Below are 14,757 nucleotides of genomic sequence, written 5' to 3' on the forward strand. Positions count from 1 at the left end.
GGCGGGCACCCGGCCCCGCTCGGAGCGGCGCAGGGACCTCGCTCTCAAAGGTGGTACCTGCACCCCCAGAGCGATTATGCTGCAGAAATTAAATTGTCCCCAGAAAGGTCGGCCCTCGTCCTCCTCCACCTTTGCCTGAAGAGGCGCACGCTAATTCCCGCCGGCCAGACCCTGGCGCCATCTTCACGGGAACAAAGACCCGGGGGCTCCCCAGCCTCGCAACCGCCCTGTAATCGAGTTTCCTAATTTCATTACTCCGCTGGCAATGTCAGGAGCATGTGTTGGGGCACGCTGCCCCCGCCTCTCAGCACGCCCCTGTCCCCGGGGACCGGCCGAGTGCCTCGACGGCCGGCCCGGCCCCGCGCTTCTCCCGGCCCCGGGAGCGGGCAGAGAGGCTGGGCACTGCCTCACAACCTCTGCACTCCATCAGAGGCCGGGTCTGAACCTCGCGCCACGAACCTCGAGCATTATTTGTAGAGGCTTCCAAATATTTCCAAACAACGCTTTTTAAAAACACAACGGAGAGTTATTAAAGCGCTTGTTGGTAAAGTGAGCATGTGTTCTGCAATCATCAAAAATTGATATGTACCACCAGTAAAGTAATTATGCACCATCCTGAGGATACGAGAACAGTACATTGTTAATCCACTTGCACACCCGTTGACTTGCAGCATCAGGCTGCAAATAGCTTAATTAAGTCATACACGTGGAATATAACCATATTGTAACATTGCATTATGCACACTATATCTCAATTTATTGGGACAATTAATGCCAGTGATAGACCTCGGGCGAAAAATATTAACCACAAAGCACTAAAGTTGCATTCTGGTGACATTTGCAGTACGGCAAGTAAACACTGAAACAAGGCACAGCCTTCGAGAGCTGCGAGGACTGCCGGGGACACCTCTGTCCCCAAGCCCGTCCTTAGCAGGCGGTGGGCAGCCGGAGGGAGCGACCTCCACAGGCTATGTTTCTTGGCTGAGTCCTGACTTGAGAAAAATCTCGGAGGACCAAAACGGAAAGAAAGCTCATTCTTCTTTACTTCAGGGAAGGTTGGGTTGGTTGGGAGCTCCAGGATCGGTCCTCAGAAGGTGTGAAGTCCAGAGCAAGGGCCCTCAGAGCCAGAGAGAGCTTCCTCGCAGAGCAGAGGCGCTGTAACGTAGCGGGGCGGGGATTGAACAGCCTCGTTTCACCGGCAGCCTACAGCCGGGAGGACACACCAGTCTGTCTAATATCTTACACACCGTAAACATGTCCACATGTCCGTATTCCTACAGGGAAGCGGCAAGGCTGCGTCCCGGTACTCGACTCTGGGCTGGCTCCCGGCTCATCGTGCCCGGAGCGCGGCAGAGCAGACCCGGTGGGCCCGGATCCCGATGGAGCCGGGTCACAACGTGTAGGCAGTGTCCAGTCAGTCAGTGGCCAGAGCGGGGAAGCCCAGCTGGCGACCAAGGTGGGGACAGCCAGCCCAGCCAGCAGTGCTCAGGCCCCCGCCCCGGGACAACCTGTCCCCTCACCCGCTCCAAACTGCGGGGATCCCCCGCATCGTCCCCCGAGGGAGCCGGGGGCTGAAGGTAGCGCCAGGAGCGCTCACAGCATCACATATCCCGGGGGTTCTCCAAGCGCTCTGCACAGGCTTCACAGCCGGGGCTGAGCGGCACTGGGAGGCGGTGGGACCTGTTCCACGCAGAGAGAAGCGCTGGGGAGGAAGGGCCAAGGGAGCAGCTCCGAGGGGCAGCGGGGAGATCCCCGCTGTCCAGATCATTTGTGTAAGCAGGGACAGGTACGCTTCTGGCAGCGTGCTACTGGGTGGCTCCCCTTTATCCTCTGATTTACCCCCTTTCCTCTAAAACAGCTCAGAATTGATATTATTTTACCCGCAATCAAACATTCCTAAATCAAAACCAAAACGTCTTTGGTCGACCGATTTAATCGCTTCCTCCAAATTTTCTAAACTCTCTTCAATGGTCTGCTGGCATTCCCAGTGGGATGAAGCCTCTTCAAATTTCCCCAGCTTGCGTTCTTTGGAGATGCAAGGGGCGATTTCCAGCCTCTCGAGGTCTTTGATTTAACGGATTTCTCAAGAGTTTTGGGAAAAAGCCGTAAAAGCCGTCTAGAAAATCATGAGGATTCCCCCAGACGTCTCTCTTGCCCACGTCGAGGAGACCCGTTAAGCGCAGCCGCAGGTGGAGGCAGGAACCCGAGTTGGACCCATGGGCTGGGCAGCGGCGGGGGCTGCCGAAGGTCAGGGCTTGCTAAGCGGGACACAGGTGTCCGCTCACACCGCGGTGCCCAGGGCTCCTCAGCTGCCCACACACACGAGTGGGGGAGCTGCTTCTCCCAAAGTTTTTCCTGCCAGCATCTCAGCACTTCTCGTAAGCCGCTCCACCAGCGGGCAAACTACTGCAAACTGGTTTCTGCTCCTGACCACGGTCGTGCCTGGTGCCGCCTTCACCCCGGCAGCTCCTGCCGGGGAGCCGTTCCCGCAGGTTGTTGGGAAACTCCGCAGTAAATTCGCCCTTTGAAAGGGGACAGTGTCCACTGCGCTACTCGCCCACTCAGACACTCAAAACCACGCTCTTTCCTCCACTCCGTAGCTGGCTTTTAGTAGAGTAGAGGGTTATTCTCCTCCTATTTCGTTTAATCGTTTCCGAAATAAGCCAAATATCAAGAGTTTAAATCCTCACTATCCTGGGGAACTGCCGGCTCTCGAGGATAACCCTCGGCTCCCGGGCACTGCCCGCAGACCGGACCACAGGCAGGACCTTGGTCCCCCTTGGTGGCTGGCAGCGCCTGCCACAGGCAGGACTTTGGTTCCCCTTGGTGGCTGGCAGCACCTGCCGCAGGCAGGACCTTGGTCCCCCTTGCTGGCTGGCAGCACCTGCCGCCTCCACGCGTGGGCTCGGCGGCTCCCCCGTGGCGGAGGCAGCCGCCCCCGGGTCCAGCGCTCCGGCGGCCGCGCTACCTGTGCGAGTGGCGGGGTGGCCCCTGGGCACCGGGGGCTGCGGGCACCGGGATGCGCCGGCCCGGCCTCTCCTCCCGCCGCCTGCGCGGCCCGGCCGGGTCCGGGGCACTGGGTTCCGGTGCTGCGGCCAGGGACAGAGGTGGGACGTGGGGCAGCTCGGCTTGGGGCACTCGCGGGCGGCTGCAGCCCCCCTCCCACGGGGAGGCCAGGATACTTGTTCTGCTGAATGGGGGAATCATGGAATAAGGGGCAAGAGGCGAGAGGAGCCCGGGCAGGACGGGCAGGGCTGGCAGGGAGCTTTCAGTCCGCACTGCCCCTGCAGATTATTGTCACCCCTGCCCAGCCAAAACTATCTCCTTCGGTCCAGCGGCACCAGAAACCCTGTCCTGTTACTAAAGCAGGTGGGCACAGCCTCGGACTCAGGATGAGGCGCCACATCTCTGCCCTCGCTTGCAGCCAGGACAACTTCTGGAAGCCAATGGCAGTCTCCGAGTGCCACTGGGACCACAAGAATTGCAAAGCTTCTTACGACAGAGGACCCTGGAGTTTACTAGTGGTTTTAGGGCTGTTTATGAGTGTTTCCTAACAATAAACAAAGTCCACACCGAATTCAACCCCCTGTCCCACACAGTCGCTAGCTTGTGGCATTTATTTTTGTTATAATTATTAATAGCAGTTATTATTTAGATCTATTTATTATTCAGGAGAAGGATAGGACCTGATTCACAGCACAGCCTTCAGCTGCAATCCCTGCAGTCCCTCAGACTTGTCTTTTCTGGCTACAGCCAGGAAGCCCTCTCTGGAGATGAGACATGAGGGGCTGCTAAATTAAAAAGTAACACCTTGCCCAGGGACTATGAATGCCGCGTCTTTTTCTAAACTAATAAAAATTTTAAAAGGTTAAAAAAGAAAAAAAAAAAAAAAAAGAAAAAGAGAGAGAAAAATCCTGAGTTGAGGAGGAAAGAAAAACTGTTCGTGACATATGAATTGCAAAAGTTTAGTTTTGTTTATTTATTTGTTGAGACACTTTTAAGGGGGGCGGGGGAAGTGGGACAAAGCACGATAAACATAATAAGAAGCTAAAAGTCTGGAGGACTGTAACTTTGGTGGATTGGTTTAAAGCGGGGCAGACTGTCTACCTTTGGCCATCTGGCTGATTTAAGCTTTTGCCCCCATGCTGTATGATTTTAGCTTAAAATCTCTTCCGTTGCAGTGCCGCTTTTATTGAATTCATCAAAAGCAAACTTTCCCTGAGGTTTTTTTTTTTTTTTTTTTTTTTTTAAGAAGGGCTAAAATAATAAGTCGACCACTGTGACATTCTCTGGGCTTAGGCCATTTTTCATAACGCAGCTGATACGCTTTTGTGCAGCTAAGGCGACCAAACAGATGAATAACGAGAAAAGTCTCTCGAAAACTAAAGCTTCCAGCTTTTCCCATCTTTAAAAAGTTAAGTAAAATGAGAGGTGCATGTAAAAAAAACCCTTCCAAATCCAAAACCCAAATCCCATCACGCCAAAGATCAGGGCAATACTTTTATACCTCTGAATGGTAACGATGCCTTTTAAACAACTTACTGCACACACGCGCGCACACACACACACACACACACACACACACACACGCACACACACACACTCGCACAAAACTTTAAAGCTTGTGAAACTGCCCAGGTGGTGTTTATAGGACCGTAGCCAGTGAGTTGTAAAGAAATCCGAGACAGTTGAAGATTAAACTATTTAGAATTACATGACAAAACAATTTTTTTTTCTCAATTTGATTCCTGTTTCACTGTATCCACCGTGTTTAATGCAGGGCTTGAAGGGTCAAGTTGTCTGCAGCACTAAAGAAGAGTCCCACAAATTGTGATGATTTGGCAGGCGGGGGTAAGTTTATTATTATTTTTGACGTGTTTTCTCATGAGTGTATGCTTGTATTTAAAGTTTGCGTCGCAAAGAAAATATGCCCTCGTGATTTTAATGTCATTTTAGCCATAAACCAGTTTTGAGCTCAGAATCACGTCTCTAATGTTGTTGATGTTCTTCCTGGAGTTTTGTCAAAAAAAGAAAAAAAATCCTTCTGCTTCTCCCAGCAGCAGAGCCAGACCCCACGGTGCGGGACTGGGAGGCGAGTGCCTCTGTGCCACAAGGCAACAAGTAACAATTTCATGAGCGCTCGCCTGGGCTCAAAATAATAGTTTTTGTTTGACGGTTTGTTAAGGTTTTCTTTTTTGGTTGATTTCTTTTTCATCCCACTGTCGTGTTATTTATTTATATATGTATTATTTATTTATTTTGCTCGTGCATCCCCCAGACCTGAGTGCCTTAAGACCACAACTGTGAACTCCCTGTTTATTATGAAAAGTACTGTACGTACAGCCTGGGTGGAAGCACAGCCATTGGTTCAAATAAAATGACTATTGATTCAAAGTGCGAGCCCTCCAGGCTGAACCGAGAAGGAAGGAATGGGTCATCATTTTTTTTTCTTTTTTCTTTTTTTTTTTTTTCCCTTAAAAGAGAGAGAGAGAGAGACAGAGCGAGAGAGAGAGACGCTTCTAAGCTGTGAGTGTGACAACCACCACCCAGTCCTTTGATTTTTTTTTTTTTTTTTGATAGATAGCAGGAAAAAAAATTCCTATGAGAAATAATAAAGTTTGCTTGGAAAAATCGTCAGGTAGATCACCCCCAGAAATAAATTCCAGCCTTTCCTATTCAAAACATGGCTTTTTAAAAATTGCGACGACATGGGTAGGAATGAGGATAATAAAGTAACTCGGTGCCTCCTCCCCCTCCTCCCCACGCACTTTCAATGAGGAGCCAAACTGCACTTCCCTGCCACCGGTCTCTGCTCGCACAATTTCTCCGGAGCTGCTCAGTGCACCGAGCCGGCTGGCGATGGACAGCCCGTCTTCGTTTGTCCGGGGAATGGGGAGGGAGAGGAAGCAAATACCAGGAAAGAAATAAATAGCAAGGAAAAGAGGAAAGAAAAAAAGGAAGGGAAAAAAAAAAAAAAAAAAAAAAAAAGGATGAGGTCAGAACAGTACAAAAACCACCAGCTTATTGGAAAGCACTTGTTAGCAACGGGAGGTGATGGTGCAGTAGCTGCACCCCGGGCACCCTCGGAGCTCCCAGCCCTTCCACCCGGGAGCTGTCTGGAAACGATCACAGCCGGCTCACAGCTAATAATGCCCTTCGCAGAGGCTTGGTCTGCGGTGCTCGCAGAAAATGCAACTTTTGCCCCATTGGTTAGCTAGGTGAATTAGCACACACTGCAACTGAACAGTACTTGACCTTTGCCTTTATGTTTGCTCAAATGTTTGCCTAAAACACAATCACCCTTGACAAGAGAGCATGCTACCGTGTGACACTGCCTATTCAATAGATAGATGTTCCCTGCCACACACAACCCAGTTCAGCATTTTAAATAGCTTAGGTATTTGTAAAAGCCGTATAAATTAATGTCTGATGATTGCTAGTTGCTGGTTAAAGAGCTGACTATTTAACACGTAAAATAAGAGTCGGCTTAAAAAAGCCCAAACCAGACCAAACCAAAGGATCGGCTGTGTAGGGATATAAGGTCAGAAAAGCGAACTTGTGGCCAGGGGCGATCAACAGATTCTTAATCTGCCCAATTCACAGCGTGGCTTTGTCGAGCTGCTCTAGCAGCTGGGGTTTGGGACCGGCTATGGCAAACCTATCATGGCACACGTCCTCTCAGCCCAGGCACCGTCCCGGCACCGCTGACGGCACAGATGTGAGGGCAGAGGCGCAACCACGCACCTGAGAATTTCTTAGGTGACACAGGATGAAGGCAGGCAGGTTACCCTGGTGTAAATCTGACCCATCCTTCTCCTCACAAGCTTCTCTTGCTGAAATTGGGCAAACACCACAAAACTTAAGGGGAACAAACAAAAGTTGCCCTTTGGCGAAGGTGTTCGGTGCGTCAATTTGGTAGCTGAGCTCAAGGCATCGCCCCGAAGCCTGCTCGGAAGGCACGGTGCAGCCGGTTGCCGGGCAGGAGCCCGGCGGCTCTGGGCGGCTGCCGGACGGGCAGGGTGGTGGCCAGGACTCCGCGCTCCGCGCCAGAGGCGGCAGAGGACGGGACGGGACGGGAGGCGGAGGGGGCATGGAGCAGAAAACAGTCACCTTTCATAAATACAGTCACCCGTCATATTTATGAGGCAGCGCATCATTCATGAGTAGAATGACACCTGATGTGCGGCTTTTGTTTCAAAGGATACTTTATTATTTGGAAACGTGATAAAGCGGTTCCCTGGAACAGAATATTTATACCAAATGCAGTTTCTGATGTAAGCGGATACCTGCACATCTTGATAGTACTTCCAGTCGGTAGAATACTGTGCAGCCCAACAGGAAAAGTAAAAATGATATTGCAAACAGTTGCTCTGCTTTGATTTACCTTTACTGCCTTCATCTGGAGACTTTTTTTTGATGACCAATTTTTACTGTCTATCAATTTTGGGAAACAGCACTTCCCCCCTTCTCTCTCTCTGTGTTTTATTTTCACGTCACTATTAAGTCAGGAGCATTTCTGAATAATTGATTCATGTTTATACGAACATTTTTCTTCAGATCTAACGTTAACTTGGCATTAAAGCCAAACAGATAGGCTGAAACCAGCAAGGTAATTTAGCCAAAACAGTTGTTGCAGAAGCGGGATTGAATGGCACCGAGTGAGAAATTTAGCTATTACTCGTTGCCAGTTAAACAGAGAATTTATTTCTATAAATCATTGGAAATTTTTAAATCGACAATTATATTATCTCGTTTACAACTATGCGGGAAATGACGTTTAGAAAAATAGCAATCGGACTTCACAAATAAGATATTTGCCATTGAAAGGAATCCAAATCTAATTTCATTGGAGGCTGGTTGGTCCCCGATGAGTGCGTTTCCCACCCCACGGACACGCGTGGGGGGCGTGCCCAGCGCTTCGCCCCCCGCTCTCCGCGGGTCGCGCCGGAGTCAGACGGACGGCAAAGGTCAGCGCCTGCCGAGCGCCGCCCCCCGCCGCTCCGGGCGCGCAGCCCCCGCTCGGCTCCGCGGCTCGCTCCGCTCTGCCTCCTGACAGAGCCGAACCTGACCTGGTGGAAACAGCCTTCCCCACAGGCTGAAATGATACCTTGGATTATTTGCCTCTGTGTGGCTGGGTTTTGATGTGGACACATGTTTCTTTAAGCTCGTAAGTCACGAGTGACCTAGAATAACATAGCACGTACCCCTAGAGGCAAAACAACCGAAGTGAACTTTCAGGCCAGATGATATTCAAAGCGAAGTTGTGCGGAGAGCGCCGGGGCTCGTTTGTGCCAGAGAGAGCGGGGATCAGACCCGCGGGGACGGGCGGTGCGTGGCTTCACCCACGCACGGCCGCACACGCCGGGCACCGCCTCGGCTTGTGGCCAGAGAACTCGTTGGGAAACTTCTCCTGAGAGAAACGGGAATTGAGGAAACACATGAATGAAATAGCCATCGACACCGGGAGAGTTTACAGAGTGTTTAGGGGTGTTCTCCTTGTTTTTGCTGGGATTTAGAGTCCTTAGGAAGGAGAAATCACAGTTAAAGGAGAGACAGATTATTCTGTGCAAGCACTGTCAATAATGATCTCAAAACAAAAATACCTTTTAAAAAAGGAACAATCTTTATATATCAGAATTAAATATTTTTATTCATTTAGGTATAGAAAAACAAGAGTGTCTATTTTTTCCTAGTGTCAAGAAAAAATAATTTCGAATATTATAACCTCCATTTTAAATAAGGGCTTGATGTGTTCCCGAAGTGTTCCCAAAGCAGTTATTGTTTTCGGCGAATTTTGGTCGGCTTTTTATATTTATTAGCTTATTCTGTGGAAAAGGTAATTCTCTAGGCAGCTCGAGAAAACTTTGAGGGTTTTTAATTTTTTTGTGGGTGTTTTTGGTTTTTTGTTTTGTGGGTTTTTTTTTTTTTTTTTTTTTTTTTTTTTTTTTTTTGTCCAATTCCGGTCAGAAATTCTGCTCCTCTTGCACAGTAAAACACTCTTCCAGAGCAAAGGGCACAGCTCAGCATCATCGCCTGTTTCAGGAATACCCACATTGCTTGCTTTGCCTTTATATCTTTAATTTCTAAAGGATGAGTTTTGTTGGCAGGAAGATCAAGGAAGTGTCTCTCTTCTATACTTGCTATGCTGCGCAGGTATCTGTAATTAGAATAAGACACCCAGCACAATGAGCAGCTATTGTATGAAAGTTTGAAGCGCGACAGTTCTTCTTCTGGTTCAGAATCGCTGCCTACAGTTATTCTCCGATTTCCGATGCCTATTATGTATACAATCGAGCCTATAATTACCTGCTGATTTCTTTGTAATTGTTAAAGAGAGTTTGTAGTGCTCGGGCAATATTGTCCAGTCGTTATGTCTCCAGAAGCTGTCATGAAAGCTTGAATATACTCTGTACAGTCTGCAAGTAATCAATGAAATTTACGATCTCGACCTCCCCCTCCACACACATTTCCTGTCCAAAGAAGAAAAATTGAGATATGAAGGTGTCTGGGTCTCCTTCCCAGCACCCCTTACGGGGCGGCTTTGGAAGGGAAATGAGTGGCAGGCTCGGTAGTTTCACACGGTAGCGAGAACTGGATGGGGATTTCCCGCGGGACAGACCCCCGTGAGCGGCGGGGCTGGGCAGAGCCCGACGGGCGGCGGGGCCCGGGGGCTCCCAGGGGCTCTCCCCGCCCGGCTGTCGGCGGGAGCCCCGGCCGTGGCTGCCCGGTGGCCCCGCTGCGGGTGTGCCGGTGGCGGGCGGAGGGGCAGGTGCGGGGGCTGCGGGGGCTGGGGCGGCGCACGGCAGCCCTGCCTCGCTCCCCACCGGGCTGAGCGGCTCTGCCGGCTGCGGAGGGCGATGCCTTCGGCCCCAGCCCAGCGCTCCCGGTCCCATCCACCGCGCTGAAGTCAGAGCGGAGACGCCGCCTCCCCGCGCCCTCGAGTCTCCTCGGGGCCGTGCGTGGCTCTCGGTGGATCCCAACTCCACGGGCGGGCTGCGGTTTCCCCAGCCCACCTCCCTGTATGTCCCTGGACGCGCCTTCCAGGGCCGCTGCAGCCCGGAGGGAGCCGGGGCTTCCCGCAGAGGTGGTGTCACCCATCCCGGGGTGGGTGAGCCTTCACCATCCCCCCGCAAACCGTCCCGAGTGGGTCACTGTGTTTGAGGGGGAGAGGGAGCTGCTCCAGGCATCTCGCTGCTTTCCTAAACGCCGACCCGCTGCGGCTTTTTAAAAAAATCTGTTATTAAAGCAACATTTAGGGAGTGTGCATAATTGTATGGTTAAAAGGCATGGCTGATGCATCTCAGCTCAGAAGGTCGGATCAGGGTAGCAGCCCCCTGACCTAAAAGATGGGGGAGGAGTGAAAAGAGGGGGGCCTGAAGTTTGACTAAAGTGCTCATAAAAAAAAAGAAAAAAAAAAAGAAAAAAAAAAGATAAAGGAGAAAGGCACTTGCAGGCTGACACAATGGTGAATCCGTCCTGACCCAACAATTAATCTTGGGAAGAGAATGTGACCAGATAGGGTGGGAAGTCGATTACCCGGGGTGGGTGTGCGGGACAGGAGGAGGAGGAGGGAAGGGGAATTGATCTTGAGCTCCAGGCCTGTCACATCTTCTTCCAGTGGTTATCTTCCAGCGGGGTGAAACCCAGCCCTCTCCCATCTCTTCTCTCTAAGGCCCAGGTACTGCCTGCAAGTGGAAGGTGTGGGTGTGTCCCCAATACCCCTGGGGCCACCCAAACCCACCAGCTCAGGGATCATTTTTAGGACAGACTCACTTCTGTGGTTTCTGGACATGGACTGGGAGGAATGGGGATGCTCCAGATAGTAAAGGGACAGGTGTTGGGCACTGAGGGAAGCACTTTTGTTGGCATGACATGGGATCTGGGTTCAAATGTCCAATGCAGGTTGTAGGCAGTGCCAGGAGGCACTGGTAAAGGTTAGGTGATGCCAGCGAGATGCAGCAGTGCAGACTTGGGTCTCCATGTACTGGATGATGCACCCAGAACATTCCAGCTGTGATCTATAGCCAGACTTGAAACTGCCACAGCACATTACTGGGACATCCAGTGCTCTGACACCCATGTGCCCACCCATGACTCTGCCCTGCTGGAATAAGGCTGTGTCACCTTGTTTCACGTGTGTCTGACAAAAATGCTCAAGTGAGGCCCCTGAGCTCCGGGAAGCCACCCAAGTCCCAGTCCCTGCTTTCAGCCCTCCAGTGAGGGGTGTATCTGCCTCCATTTGCAGTCCACAGCAAATGCTTCCCAGCAGCATGAACCCAGACAAGGGGCCTGATGTCCTTGTCTAAATTAATTTACTTCAACTAGGCATTTGGAAAGTGAGGATTTACTTTCAAAAATAACTAAGGAAAGGTAGCCAGAGAGAGAACAAGCTCTCACCAAGGACGTCTGAGTTTCACAATAAACCTTCCTCTAACTCCCTCTCTCTTCCCAGTCTCCCATATCCTCTTGCCCAGAAACTGACTCATTTGGAGTAGGAAACCAGCCTGTGGTGGAGTTAATCAGCGAATCGTGCAGGAACACGTTTTAGCCAGGGCACCAAAGCCAGTGAAACCGATACAGCACAGAGCAGTCACTTCTGTTATTTCCTCTGCTGGCATTTTAATGAAAAGGAAGTAGCTGTAATGCAATCCTTTTGGAGAAACCAACACTTCCCACTGTTTGAAGCAAGGCAAGGAGTTCAAATCATGAGGGTTAATTCCAGGAGGGTTACATGCATGGAGTCACATGTGAACTGAGACACTTGTTCTCCTGGAAAGAACCAAAAGTAGCCCCAGTTTTTCATCTAGGATTATTTATAGCCTGTCCTACACATGTGACAATGACTGTTGTTGCTTACAAAGAAGTCAAATGCACACTGGTGTATTTGCATGGCCTCTCCTGTTCTTTTTCCAACATTTCAGCATCTCATGGCCTCACACAGTCCAGAATTGTCTGAATTTTTAGAAGAGGTTGCTAGTCTCACATTCATGCCACTAACATTAACACAAAACCATTTCTTGGGAAACAGCATTGTTTTGCATCATTTGTTGAACTACAGTGTGATGGGCATGTTTTTCACTGTACACATCTGTTATTAACATCAGCATTAATTAGTAGACTTGGGTGATCTTCTCTGGGCCCTAAGCAAGGGTCATTGTCACCCCAGTGGTGGCCCGGGCCCAGGAGGTGGGAAGGCCCAGCCTGTAGGAAAGTCTCAGGCCCGAGGCTGAGGGGTGGGGGGCACTCAGGTTGGGCACCACCCGTGCTCGTTCCTAGCTGCTTTGGGGAGGAGGAGGGGACAGGGAGGGGGGCCCTTGGCACACGCCATGCCCAGGGTCGTCAGGACTGGAGAGAGCCCAACACACCAATAAAGTACCCTCCTTTCCTGCCCCTGAAATTCTCAGGCACAAAAGTAGCCCCAAATTATAAAAGCCTGTTCTGTGCATCAGCAACAACAACAACAAAAAAAAGCCCCCTATTCTCCCCTGACTTTGTTCTTTTGATTTTTTATAGATCAAAGGCAGGATAGAGAAAAAAAATTGGCAGGCGAAGATAGACATTGTTCTAGTGACAAGATGAGGGTCCCGAAAGGAGAATGCTTGCTCCATCGGAAGTGGCTGCGTGGCAAAGGGAGAAACCTCACTTTTCAAGCCCCTTTGCGAGGCATTGTCTTTGGGGCTGGCGCTGCTGCCATACAGTAGGGTCCCCATGGCAACGCAACCTGCTGCTGCTGCTGCTGCCCCTCTTCCAGAGTTGAAGGCACTGAAAGGCAGCTGAAGTGACTGGGCTTAAAGAGCAACAGAATAAACAATATTTTGATTCATTGGGAGAAGAGAGAGAGGCTCCCGCCCCCCCACCCCCGCCCCCCGACCCATGAATGCTGGCATTGTCCATGCTTTTCTGAATCTGATTTACCATATCATAACCCCTAGGAAGAAGAAAACATCAATATCCCGAAGGAATGGAGATGTTTCTATGGAAAACCTAGGAATTTTAGTCCATAACAGATCTGGTGTAAAAATCAAAGAGATCAAAGGCGGCGCTCCCAGGAGTATAGATGCGTCTCTGAATTAAAGATGGACGATGCAGACTACAAAGTACTTTTTTTCCACCCTTCTTTATTCAGGCCTCTGTTTCCATTTCAAGGGAGGCGCTGTCCCAACATCATATCTGAGCCCAGACAGTCACGGCGAACAATGCTCGCGAAGGGGGAGAAAGGCTAAAGAAAGCAAATCATAACAACCATCCGGCCTGGCAGGATTGTTTCCATTACAAACCCGAGCGCAACAATTAATTACGAAATTGAGGGGAAAAAAAAGGAAAAAAAAAAAAAAAAGGGCGAGGCTGAAGCGAAGTGATTAATGTAGATGGCACAGGCTGCGGGAAGCGGTGTTCGGGGCTCGGTGGTTTGGGGGCAGGTTGGCAGCTCTCCGCCACTCCCTGCATCCCACTATCCCAGGCCGGCGGATCCCGGCTCTCGACGCCTCCCCGCCGGCTGCCCTGGCCGCGGGGCTCCGGTGCGGGCTGGAGGAGCGGGGCGGCCCCGAGCCCAGGGCTCTACCTGCGCGGGTGGGGGCCGTGCCCGCCGAGCCTGTGCGCGACCCTGCGCGCCCGCTGAGCCCCGCGCGGCCCGGCCGCGCCCGTGATCCACGGGCAGGCAGCTCCCGGGGTGGCTCCGGGTCTTCTCAGGTTGGCACCAGTCCACCGAGTGCCACAAAGAAAGCAAAAACACATTTACAACGTGACGGGGACAGTCAGCTCGCCCATCTACCAGAAGACACTTCATCACGCGCGGCCCGCATCCTCTGTGCCAGCCGGAGCGACGCCGGCGACACGGCTGTCCCTTTGGGGCGCGGGTACTCATCTCCCTGCACAGCCATGCCTTCTGAAAGGTGAAGTTTTTCCATGCAGACACCCCTGGCCCTTTTTCCGGAGCCTGGGAAGCGTGGCAGGAGAAACGCGTTGTTTAGAGCCCAAGAAGATGAATATTAGAGAAGTCAATTAAGTTGTTTGGAAACACATGCAGGAAAAAAAAAAGCGCTGGGACTACTGTTATGAAGAAAGCCAATTAAAATGGTTTGATAAGCATATGTATTAGCAACAAGTGTAGCACAGAGGTCAGAAACAACACTAAGTAAACAGAGTTGACAGAAGAGTGAATCTTTTGTGGCGGGTGCGCAGCTGTCCGGCCTCCCTTTGTCCGGGAGGAGGCTGGGTGCACGCTCCCTGCTGCCCTCTCCCCAACTCAATGCACAAAAACAGATTGGGATGTTCTGCATGCATAGGCAACATTGCAGCTCCAGTCCTCCCTTTTCTGTTCCTTCTTTAGGAGACAGGGCTCTCCAGACATTTTTTCCTGACAGTAACAAAGCGGGGCTGTAAAACAGTTCAGAATAGAAGGGGAGAAAGAAGAGAAAGGAGTCCCCGAGGGGGAAAAAAGCGCCATGTCACGGGACAAAAGAATAGGAAGTTGAAAATAGAAATAAAACTGAAAGCAAGAATTATCTTGTTAAACAGAGGTGCTTTTTTTTTTTTTTTTTTCCACTAGACTCGTCTTTGTGAAAGTTTTTAAAGTATCACGACGTGGAACAAGTGTGTAAGTCCTCACACATACTTCAGTCAAAGATTCATGAGCTTCCGAGAGCTTTGATGGCTTATTTATGTGTCAGCAAATTCTGCAGCTTAAATACTTTTGAAAAAACAGATCTGGGGTTTGTTGGAGTCCCGCAGACATGGCTTTAAATGTGCGGGGCGGGC

This window comes from Serinus canaria, chromosome 9, assembly GCF_022539315.1.
Source record: "Serinus canaria isolate serCan28SL12 chromosome 9, serCan2020, whole genome shotgun sequence".
NCBI lineage: Eukaryota > Metazoa > Chordata > Aves > Passeriformes > Fringillidae > Serinus > Serinus canaria.